General features: G+C 44.0%; 1 protein-coding gene across 3 annotated transcripts in view; it reads right to left on the bottom strand.

Annotated features, from left to right (window-relative positions):
* LOC104608338 (phospholipase D beta 1-like) overlaps positions 1-12,861 on the bottom strand; it is a 43,525-nt gene that overhangs the window by 27,795 nt on the left and 2,869 nt on the right. The gene's annotated exons all lie outside the window — the stretch shown is intronic.

Here is a 12,861-nt window from a genome sequence, read left to right as displayed (position 1 = left end):
TTAGCTAAAGAGTTGAACACCCCATTGGCAGTCCTCCTAATCCAAGTAAAAGAGGCATTCAGCTCCCTTTCCAAGATCTCAATCTCCCTTAGCGAGTGCCTGTAAACCCAAGGAACATTACCCCTATTGGTAACCCAAGAGATCACCAATTGTGAGTCCCCTTCAACCTCCAAGTTTTTTAAATCAGCTTGCTTAGCAAGTTTTAGACCCTGTAGCAGCGCTAACAACTTAGCCTTTTTAGAGTCACCACCCCCCAAAGGACCTGAATACATTGCCAATACTTTGCTTGAAAGTATCTTTAAACACACCACCAACGCCTGCCAAACCCGGGTTTCCTATGGAGCTTCCATCAAAATTTAGCTTAATTTTGTTAGTACCTGGGGGCTTCCATGCCCTTACTATATCAGTCATTGAGAACTTTTGAAAGAGCTCAAGAGTTTTTACCCAATGTGCTACTCTTATCTTTATAATTTTCACAGTTTCTTCCTTTTGCTTGTTTAAATATCCTTGCATTCCATTCCTCCCAAACAGTCCACACCACCCACCCTAACTGATTTCCACATAGCCCGAACTCTTTCCATTGGCTGCCTTAAGAAGTTTGGACTGAAGAGACTCACTACATCCTGGGGAGAGCTCCACCCACAACGAAAGAGAGAACGAAAAGACTCCCAAACATGGAGCACAAAAGGACAAAAGATCAATAAATAGGGAAGGGATTCACCATTAGAAAAACAAAGAGAGCAAGCATGAGGGGATAGGCATTTATTTGGCCTCCTCTTTTGAAGCATGTCACAGGTGTTCACAAAGAGAGCAAGCATGAGGTTAGGTGCGTTAGCAAAAGGATTGGGCCTTTAACCTTGTTAGAATGCTCGAGTCAGGGGTATTTTGGTCATTCTGGTGTATCTTATTGAAAGTGAAATGTCTATTGTATCTGATTTTAAGTTATGTGTCCCATCTTCTATGAGGGACAAAATTGTCTTTCTTGTAACTCAAGTTTTTCATGAATAAAAGTCAAGTGGGTCGGCTAGGAGAGGTACTTTTGTACATCCTCTCTTCTAGTCTGGCCGAACACTCTTCTCCTCTCCTTCTTCTTCTTTCTCTTTTCTTTCTTCTTTCTTCTTCTCTACTTTGACCTAGAAACAACTAGGGTTTATTCACATGGTATCAGAGCATTAAGGTCTGGTGTTCGTTTTCTTGCTGCTGTCTTCTTCCTGGGTTCGCCGCCAGCTTCACAATAGGTTTCATCATCCTACAGCTGATCTGATTGAAGACTCGATAAAGGGCTGAAAAGGAATTGTCGTTTTGAGGGCCCAGAGGTGAGAATGCCTCTGGCCGGTGCTGTGGTGGTCGTTGAAGTGGTATACTAGACCCTCTATTCAGTGTACGAAGAGGGCTGGTCGTATACAGGTATGGACACTGTTGTCGTGTGTTCAGAAATGGACTGTGAATGCTGATTTTTTTTGTGTGCTTCGAAAGTTAGTTGTTGTGGTGCTGGGTGAAACTGATACACATATCAGTCATGTTTTTTTTTGTGTGTTTTCTTGCTCACATGTGTGCTGAAAGAAGAGTGGTAGACTGCTGATGTCCACGACAGCAGTGGTGTGGTGTTGATTGTGTTGTGGTGGCTGACATATCTATGTTTTTAAATGCTTAAAAGTGAACCCCTAGACCTTGTGTGTAATCAGGTCTTGCAGTTTGCAGAACAAGTGTTCGATGAAATGACTGAGTAATTTCAGTAGTGGTGTGTTGGTGGTAAATGGTCCTGCAGTGTGCAGTCCAAGTGTTTGATGTGTTGACTGAATGATTTCAGCTTTAGAGTGTAGTGTGTAATGTGCAGTTGAAGAAAGTGGGTTGGTGGTATTGTAAGCGAGATAAGTCTTGTGACAAGTGTGAGATTGTGGTGTATATTCAGAGGAGACATAATTGAGATGGCTTCAACTGTAGTTGGGAATGACAACTGTTGAAGTTTGACCTGCCATAGAATTCTGTCTTGTTCGTTGACTGTAGAGTAAAGTAGACAGCAAGAAGTAGGAGAGGAAAGAAGAAAAGAGAGAAGAGAGAAAAGAGAGAAAGGCTGGTTCGAATTAGGGAAAAAAGTTAAACCCTTGATTCGGCCAGACCTGTTATTATATTATTAACTTATTGGAAAAGACTTGAGTGCCCTTCTTTAAGTAAGAGGCACTCGAACTAACATAACAGTACACATCAGCATTCTCAACAAGTACAAAGACTGAAATACCCCTTCACTAACACCACTAACACTCCCCCTCAAGCTGGTGAGTATATATCATATAATCCCAGCTTGTTACATATGTAGTCCACTCTCCCCCGACTCAAGCCTTTTGTAAACAAGTCTGCCCACTGGTTTCCCGTACTAACATATGCAGTTTCTATCACCCCATTCAGCACCTTCTCTCTCACAAAATGACAGTCAACTTCGATGTGCTTGGTTCTTTCATGAAACACTGGATTGGAAGAGATATGAACCGCTGCCTGATTGTCACAATAGAGCTTCATTGGAGTACTGATGTCATATCCTATCTCCTGTAGAAGGTTCCTCAGCCACACTAGTTCACAAGCAGTATGTGCCATGGCCCTATATTCTGCTTCTGCACTGCTTCTTGCCACAACTGTTTGCTTCTTACTTTTCCATGTTACCAGGTTACCCCCCAGAAAGGTGCAATAGCCTGTGGTAGATCATCTATCAGACATAGAACCTGCCCAATCAGCATCGGTGTATCCTTCTACTACCAGTTTTCCACCACTTCTGTACAGCAAACCACGACCAGGAGCTCCTTTCAGATACCTAACAATCCTTAGCACTGCATTCCAATGTGGGACCAAAGGTTTCTGCATGAACTGACTCACCACACTAACCGCAAATGAAATATCTGGCCGAGTAATGGTTAGATAGTTTAGTTTGCCTACAAGTCGTCGGTATCTGCCAGGCTCTTCAAACACTTCACCTATATCACTGCTCAGACTCATATTTGTTTCCATAGGTGTCTCAGCCGGTTTAGTACCCAACAATCCTGTTTCTTCCAGTAAATCAAGCACATATTTCCTCTGGCACAAATTAATGCCATGCTTAGATCTTGCTACCTCTATGCCCAAAAAGTATTTCAACTTGCCAAGGTCCTTTGTCTGAAAGTGTTCCTGTAGGAATGCCTTCAATCTGTCAATGCCCATTTTATCATTCCCAGTCACAACGATATCATCCACATACACCACCAATATTATTTTACCTGCCGAAGAGTCAAGACTGAAGACAGAGTGATCAACTTAGCACTGTTTCATACCAAACTTCTTGACCACCTCACTGAACCTACCAAACCATGCTCGAGGGGACTGTTTAAGTCCATAAATAGCCTTCTTAAGTCTGCATACCTTACCATCCTCCCCCTGAGCAACAAACCCGTGTGGTTGCTCCATGTAGACCTCCTCGAGCAAATCACCATGCAAAAAGGCATTTTTGATATCGAGCTGATGGAGAGGCCAATCAGACATAGCTGCAAGGGAGATGACGACACGAACTGACCCTATCTTAGCAACCAGGGAGAACGTCTCTGTGTAGTCAATGCCATGGGTTTGGGAGTACCCTTTGGCAACCAGCCGCGCCTTCAGGCGCTCAACACGACCATCTGGCAAGTACTTAACACTATACACCCACTTACAACCGACAGTCTGCTTCCTAGGAGGAAGAGCGGTGAGATCCCAAGTGTGATTATGATGCAAAGCAGAGAGCTCTTCTTCCATAGCACGGCACCACTCTGGAGAGGTAAGGGCTTCCTGGACATCCTTAGGAACAACCACGGAGGATAACAAAGATATGAACTGGCGATGGGAAGCGGAGAGGTGGGTAAGTGAAACAAAATTGGAAATAGGGTGAAGGGTGCAAGTACCTTACCTTTCCGTAAGGCAATAGGAAGATCTAGGTCGGAGGCTGGTGTCGGAGCTGGAGCTGGATCTGTCGACGGTGATGAAGCTGGAGGAGCTGCAGCCGGTACACGTGGGCGATGTGTATACACGTGACGGATGGGTGGACGGTCAACCAATGGTGGCACCGGAGGCAAGGACGTAGGCATGACTGGAACCAGAGGAGGTGGATCAGCCACAGGAAGAGGAAGAGGAAGAGGAGGTGGTGATGTGGGGGAAGCAGCAGCACCGGACCCCACGAAGAACGGAGTAGACTCGAAGAATGTAACATCAGCACATACCAAGGAACGACGAGAACTAGGATGATAACACTTGTACCCTTTTTGAGTTCGGGAATAACCAAGGAAGATACACTTCACGGAACGTGCATCTAACTTGTCAGTCCCGGGACTCAGATTATGAACGAAGTAGACACACCCAAATACCCGAGGAGAAAGCGGAAACGGAGACATGTTGGGGAATAAGACACTAAAAGGAGAACGACCATCAAGGATAGACGTGGGCATCCGATTAATTAAGAAACAAGAGGTGAGCATTGCATCGCTCCAAAAAGTTTTGGGAACATTCATGTGGTGCATGAGGGAGCGTGCCGTTTCTACAAGATGGCGGTTCTTTCTCTCAGCAACCCCATTTTGTTGCGGAGTATAGGTACATGAAGTTTGGTGTATAATGCCATGTTGGTCCAAGTATTCTCGAAAAGATGAAGACAAGTATTCACGACCATTATCAGAACGGAAAATTTTGATGTGAACACCAAATTGATTGCGGATCTCAGCATAAAATTTCTGGAAGATGAAAAATAATTCACTTCTTTCTTTCATTAACTAGAGCCACGTCATTCTTGAACAGTCATCAACAAAAATAACAAAATATCGGTATCCATTATATGACATCACTTTATAAGGACCCCAAACATCTGAATGAATTAAAGAAAAAAGACTCGACACACGGTTATCGACCCTAGAACGAAAGGGAACACGATGGTGTTTCCCAAATTGACAAGACTCACAATCTAAAACAGAAAGTTGACTCAATGAAGGGACTAAGGACTGCAACACTTTCAACGAAGGATGACCAAATCTACAGTGCCACTGGAGAGGAGAAATGGATGACTGAAGAGCCGTTGACGTTCGTCCACCACCATCAAGATAATACAGTCCACCGGCTTCATGCCCTCCACCAATCTTCATCCCCGTCTTGAGATCCTGAAAAACACACATAGAAGGGTAAAAAGTGATGGAGCACTTAAGGGACTTGGTCAGCTTACTAACAGACATAAGATTAAATGGAAGCTTAGGTACATATAAAACAGAGGATAGGGATACAGGGTCTAGGTCAACATTACCAACACCACAGATAGATGACGTGGAGCCATTAGCAAGGGTAACAGATTGTGATGTTGAGCAATGAGTGAGAGATGAAAACACACCTGGAGTTCCCATCATGTGATCGGAGGCTCCAGAGTCAATAATCCAGGGGTTGGGTGTGGATGCCAAACAAGCCATACTTGAGTGTGCAAAGGAAGCTGTGTTCTGCTGTGACTTGGATTGAACAAACCTCTCATACTCATCACGAGGAACACTCACCATCTCCTTGCCTGGACCATCTGAGGGAGTAGAAGGCATCGGGTCAGCTGACCGTTTCTCCTGTGTAGAGCTGAAACTGGTGTCACTAGTCATGGCATGGTTGGCCCACGTCGAGGGAGGACCATGTAAGTCATAGCAGTAGTTAATGGTATGTCCATCCAAACCACAGTGAGTACACTTCCGTGGACCCGAGCCACGTCCTCTACCACGAGCTCCCCCTGAATCTCTGCCTCCAGTACGACCACCACCACGGATATGTGTAGATCCACCGCTACCACTCCTGCCAGGCTGGGTTCCTCGAGTCCCACTTCTACCACCTCGGCCTCTTGACACTGCAAATGCTGATTTATCGGAGACATTAGAGTCCATAGATCCAATGGAAGCCCTCCGAAGACGAGCAAACACCTCCTCTAAAGATGGAAGAGCAGATCCCCCTAGTATCTGGGCTCGTACTGGTTCATACTCAAACTTCAGCCCCACCAGAAACCGTGTCACATCAAGCTGCTCTCGCTGTTGCTGTTGAACTTTGACATCTGAAGTGAGAGGATGATAGACATTTAACTCATTACGGATATTCCTCACATTGGCATAGTACTCCTCAAGGCTCTGATTTCCCTGTTGCAGATTGAAGTATTCCTGATACAGTTGATATACCCTAGTGGTATTATCCTGACCTGAATACAGTTTCTTAGCATGATCCCACACCTCTTTGGCTGTGTCAAGAAACATGAAGTTCACACTGATTTTGGGTTCCATACTGTTCCACAACCATGTAATGATCTGTGCATCTTCCTGTTCCCAGTCTTCATACTCCTGAGAATTAGCGGGGGGTTTCTCCTCTCTTATATGCTTCACTTTCTTCTTCGCCTTCAGAAAAACCTCTACAGACTTGGCCCAAGGGACATAATTCTCTCCATTCAGTTTAATGGAGGTGATTTGGACATTCAGGTAGTCAGTAGATATCATGACACTAGGTTTACTATAACTGTTATCTGCCATTGCCAAACTCCCTTAATTCTGAGCACTGAATTAGGAGCACTACACACTGCACACTACACACAGACACTTCACCGAAATCTGCACACTGATTTCAATAGCTGAGAACAGCAACACCACAAACCCTACTCACCGAAATCTGTACACTGATTTCAGCAGTATTAAATGCTGAAAACTACAACACCACAACCCCTACTCACCGAGGTCTACACACTGATTTCAGCGATATCAAAAGCTGAAAACCACACTTGTAACACCACCAACATTAATCCACAACTATAGGAAGCTTCACCATTAAGTAGACACTATTGCCATTCGAATCACACACAAACCAGAATAAACCCTAGCATAAACCCTAGCATACTGCAATCTGAAAACCCATCATGCGAACTGTACTACACCTCTCATGTATTCCATAACAAAAAAAATATATAAAAAAAACTTTACCTCATCGCCTGAAGGCCAACCATACGAAGGGCTGAGACACCACTGCACCACACGTACCAGCCCTAACTAGGGCTTAGAAACCACAGCAACCAATCACCAACGACACAATCGGAGGCATAGAGACCTCCTAGGGAAGAGGGCGATCACTCCTTTTCAGCCCTTTTCCCAGTCTCCAACTCACAACTGAGAACCCCAAGTGAAACCCTAATTCGAATGCGCAGAAGGCAGAATTCTAGCAAGTCTGATTTGGTGAACCTAGCTCTGATACCATCTCAAAGAACCATTCAACCTAAAAGCTTAAGCTATTAAGTGAGGTCCTTGAATAGGTTTTATTCTCTAACATGCCCCCTCACACGAAAGCCCATTGGGCTTGAAGCGTGGACAGCACAGGCCCACCCATACCTTGTGCTGAAACTTAATTTATTATAATGGGGGTGATGAGAATCGAACACTAGACCACTTGGTCAAAGTGGCTCTGATACCATGTTGAAGTTTGACCTGCCATAGAATTCTGTCTTGTTCGTTGACTGTAGAGTAAAGTAGACAGCAAGAAGTAGGAGAGGAAAGAAGAAAAGAGAGAAGAGAGAAAAGAGAGAAAGGCTGGTTAGGGAAAAAAGTTAAACCCTTGATTCGGCCAGACCTGTTATTATATTATTAACTTATTGGAAAAGACTTGAGTGCCCTTCTTTAAGTAAGAGGCACTCGAACTAACATAACAGTACACATCAGCATTCTCAACAAGTACAAAGACTGAAATACCCCTTCACTAACACCACTAACAACAACAAAACAGACATCATTCTCTCTTCAGATTATCTAAGTGTTCAAATGACATCCATCAAGTTGAATGGTGAGAACTATGTACCATGGGCAAAATCAGTGGAGGTGTTCTTGAAGGCCAAGAGGAAAGTAAAACATGTGAGGGAGGAGAAACCTTCCTCTGATTTTCCTGGGTTCAGTGATTGGGAACAAGATGATGCACAGATAATGACATGGCTTTGGAACAGCATGGAACCAAAGATTAGTGTGAACTTCATGTTCCTAGATACAGCCAAAGAGATCTGAAATCATGCTAAAAAGTTGTACTCTGGACAAGACAATACAACTAGGGTATATCAGTTATACCAAGAGTACTTCAATTTGAAGCAAGGAAGTCAAAGCTTAGAAGAGTATTATGCAAGTTTGAGAAACATCCGCAATGTGTATCACCCTCTCACATCAGATGTCCAGATCCAACAACAGCAGCGTGAACAGCTTGATGTGACTAGGTTTCTTGTGGGCTTCAATGCTGAGTATGAGCCTATCAGAGCACAAATATTGGGGGGATCAGCTCTCCCCTCACTTGAAGAAGTTTTTGCCCGTCTTAAGAGGACATCCATTGAGCCAGTGGAACATTCTTCCTTCTCTGATAGATCTGGTTTGGTAGTGACTAAAGGGAGTAGTCGTGGAAGTAGAAGTGGTGGTGGCAGCAGTGGCCCTCCAAGCAACCATGGTGGGCACATGTTTAACCGGGCCAGTGGCCGGACTAGAGGCCGTGAGTCAGGGGGAGGCCGTGGAAAAGGAAGGGGTAATGCTCAGAGAAAATGTACACATTGTGGCTTAGAGGGGCACACAGTTAATTTCTACTATGATTTGCGTGGTCCACCCAACACTTGGGCTAACCATGTTACATCTAAGAGTAGTAGAACAATTTCTGAAAGCCAACAAACTGCACCAACCCCCTCCACACCCACTTGTGCTTTTGCGCAAGAAATGGTGAGTGTACCACGAGCAAAATATGAGCAGTTCCTTCAAACAACTCAGCAGAACACAACTACACTTGCCCATTCAGGTATGACTTGTTTAGCTTCCAAAGCCTCACCCTGGATCATTGATTCTGGCGCCTCGGACCATATGTCTGGGACTCCTGATGTATTTTCTTCCCTTTCTCGCACCTCCACATCTCAGACAGTTACACTTGCTAATGGTTCTACATCTCCTATTTGTGGTGTTGGTGATGTTGATCTCTCCTCATTGTCTTTAGCATCTGTTTTATATGTTCCTAAGTTCCCTTTTAACCTTATGTTTGTTAGTAGATTAACCAAGTCCCTTAATTGTTCTGTAACCTTCTATCCTTCTTCTTGTGTGTTTCAGGATCTCCAGACAGGGACGAAGATTGGTGGAGGGCATGAAGCCGGTGGTTTGTATTACCTTGATGGTGGTGGCCCTCCAGTGGCTTTTCAGTCGTCTCTTACTCCTCTCCAATGGCACTGCAGACTTGGTCATCCCTCTCTCAAGGCTTTGAAGCTGCTAGTTCCTTCATTGAGTCATCTTTCATCATTAGATTGTGAGTCATGTCAATTGGGAAAACATCATCGAGTCTCATTTAGTCCAAGAACTGATAGTCGTGTCTCAAGTCCTTTTGTTTTAGTTCATTCTGATGTATGGGGTCCAGTTAAAGTGGTGTCATACAATGGGTTTAAGTCTTTTGTAATCTTTGTTGATGACTTTTCAAGGATGACATGGATCTATCTTATGAAAGACCATAGTGAATTGTTCTCTATTTTTCAGAAATTTCATGCTGAAATACGCACTCAGTTTGGTGTTCATATGAAAATACTTCGCTCCGATAATGCCAAAGAATACATTTCCTCATCATTTCAGCAATACCTAGAACATCATGGAATAATTCATCAAACTTCTTGTGCCTACACCCCACAACAAAACGGTGTAGCTGAACGGAAAAATAGACATCTTCTTGAAACCACTCGGTCCTTGATGATCAATATGCATGTCTCAAAGCACTTTTGGAATGATGCTGTTCTTACATCCTGTTTTTTGATAAATCGGATGCCCATGTCAATCCTTGGAAGTCAATCCCCTTTCTCCGTGTTGTTCCCCACTTTGTCTCCCTTTCCTCTCACCCCAAGAGTCTTTGGTTGTGTTTGTTTTGTTCAGCACTTGGGGCCTGGAGTAGACAAGCTAGATGCTCGGGCTACAAAGTGTATTTTTCTTGGCTACTCAAGGACTCAGAAAGGGTACAAGTGTTATAACCCTAAGTTTCATAAATCGTTTGTGGGCCCTGATGTCACCTTCTTTGAATCAGTTCCTTTTTTCTCCAATGTCGGGGTCTCTTCTTCTCCCTCTGTGGTTCCTCTTCCTGTTCCAGTTGTGGACCCCCTTCCCGTAGTTCCCACTCCTACTGCAGATGCACATCATATGCACATCATATGCTTCGGCTCCTCCTCCACTTCAGCACCCGTCGACAGATCCTGCTACTGCCCCTTCTCCCTCACATCTTCATCTCCCTATAGCTTTGCGGAAAGGTAAACGTACTTGTACTTCTCATCCCATTTCAGACTATGTTTCCACTGCTCACCTTTCTGCTTCCCATTACAAGTTTATTGCATTACTCTCATCGGTCCCCATTCCCAAGACTGTATAGGAAGCCCTTGCCTCTCTAGGGTGGCGGCAAGCCATGGAAGAAGAACTCTCTACTCTACAACATAATCATACATGGGAACTGACCACCCTTCCTCCTGGTAAGCACACTGTTGGGTGTAAATGGGTCTATACAGTGAAGCATCTTCCTGATGGCAGTGTGGAACAATTGAAGGCACGGTTAGTGGCCAAGGGCTATTCTCAGTTATATGGTGTGGACTATATGGAGACATTCTCTCCTGTGGCTAAAATTGGTTCAGTTCGGGTGTTGATCTCATTGGCTACTATGTATGATTGGCCTCTCCTATAACTTGACATCAAAAATGCCTTCCTACATGGTGATCTTGTTGAGGAGGTGTATATGGAGCAACCACCAGGGTTTGTTGCTCAGGGGGAGGCTGGTAAGGTGTGCAGGCTCAAAAAGGCAATCTATGGATTGAAACAATCTCCTCGTGCATGGTTCGGCAGGTTCCGTGAAGTGGTGAAGGCTTTTGGGATGAAACAGTATCAGGTTGATCATTCCATGTTTAGCTATAACTCGAAAGATGGAAACATCTTGCTAGTCGTGTATGTGGATGATATTGTCATAACTGCAAGTGACAACAATGGAATTGACAGGCTAAAAAAATTCTTACAGGACCACTTCAATACGAAAGATCTGGGGAAGCTAAAGTATTTCCTAGGAATAGAAGTTGCGAGGTCAAAACAGGGGATCAACCTATGTCAGAGGAAATATGTTCTTGATCTACTTGAAGAAACAGGGTTGTTAGGTGCTAAACCAGCAGAGACTCCTATGGAACTCAATGCCAAGTTAAGTGTGGATGCAAGTGAAGAGTTTGATGATCCTGGAAGATACAGAAGGTTGGTGGGAAAGTTGAACTACCTGACCATTACCCGACCAGATATATCTTTTGCTGTGAGTGTGGTGAGTCAGTTTATGCAACATCCCCGGGTTCCTCATTGGGAAGCTGTTCTGAGAATTGTTAGGTACCTAAAGGGTGCTCCAGGTCGTGGTTTGTTATACCAAAAGGGAGGAACTCTTGAGATAGTAGGGTACACAGATGCTGATTGGGCTGGCTCTATATCAAACAGGAGGTCAACCACAGGGTATTGTACCTTCCTGGGTGGCAATCTTGTAACTTGGAAGAGCAAGAAGCAAACAGTGGTGGCTAGAAGTAGTGCGGAAGCAGAGTACAGGGCTATGGCCCATACCACATGTGAACTAGTATGGCTGAAGAACCTACTACAGGAGATGGGTTTCTCAATTGACAAACCCATGAAACTATACTGTGATAACCAAGCTGTTGTTCACATCTCATCCAATCCTGTCTTCCATGAAAGAACTAAACATATTGAGGTGGATTGTCACTTTGTGAGAGAGAAAGTGATAAGTGGGGTAATAACTACATCTCATGTGAGCTCAGGAAATCAGTGGGCAGATATCTTCACAAAAGGATTGTCTCGGGGAAGAATAGATTACATTTGTAACAAGCTGGGACTATATGATATATACTCTCCAGCTTGAGGGGGAGTGTTAGAATGCTCGAGTCAGGGGTATTTTGGTCATTCTGGTGTATCTTATTGAAAGTGAAATGTCTATTGTATCTGAGTTTAAGTTATGTGTCCCATCTTCTAGGAGGGACAAAATTGTCTTTCTTGTAACTCAAGTTTTTAATGAATAAAAGTCAAGTGGGTTGGCTAGGAGAGGTACTTTTGTACATCCTCTCTTCTAGTCTGGCCGAACGTTCTTCTCCTCTCCTTCTTCTTTCTCTTTTCCTTCTTCTTTCTTCTTCTCTACTTTGACCTTGAAACAACTAGGGTTTATTCACAAACCTAATCCACTTTGGGAGACCAAATTCAAATCAGATTTGAATCTAGTAACCTCCTGATAAGATCAGGAGTGAGCTAACCTAATCTGCCGATAGGATTAAGATCATCCCCTATCCAGATACTGATTTGGATTGGGATAACTCCTAATTGGATTAGGGGGTTTCTTAATCAAGAAGAAAAGAGGAGAAACCCTAACTAAGAGATACAACATCAGATTTCGAACCTAGGGTTTTGTGTGCAAGAAAACATCCTGCGAATTGAGATAGGATCTCATACACACTCCAGAGAGAAAAGAAGCAATTTCAGCCATCTTCACTTCAGGAGTTCTCCTCCAGCCGCCGCCATTCTTTCTGACAAGATTCGATCTTTGAAGAAGAATCAAGAAATCAGTTCTTGACATCAGTTTTGCAGAAAAGACTGAAAAGATTTGGTGCTCAAAGTTTCCAGAGGGTTCTTGCGAAGGACTCAGTGTGTAGGACACACTCTGCTGGTTCTGTTCCACCTGTTGCTGTGCCATCTTCGGCAGGAGCAGATCTTGGTGTCCTCTTTGGGCGTGAACACCAACTTTGGGAGATACTGCTTCTCTGGATCAGGTATAATTCCTCCCTTGTCTTTTGGTTCAGATCTGGTTCGATTATGGTTCAAG

The sequence above is a fragment of the Nelumbo nucifera genome, chromosome 6, assembly GCF_055504915.1.
Source record: "Nelumbo nucifera cultivar China Antique chromosome 6, China Antique-T2T, whole genome shotgun sequence".
Taxonomy (NCBI): domain Eukaryota; kingdom Viridiplantae; phylum Streptophyta; class Magnoliopsida; order Proteales; family Nelumbonaceae; genus Nelumbo; species Nelumbo nucifera.
The sequence above is the reverse complement of the archived record's forward strand: the minus strand, read 5'-3'. Positions and strand labels throughout refer to the sequence as shown.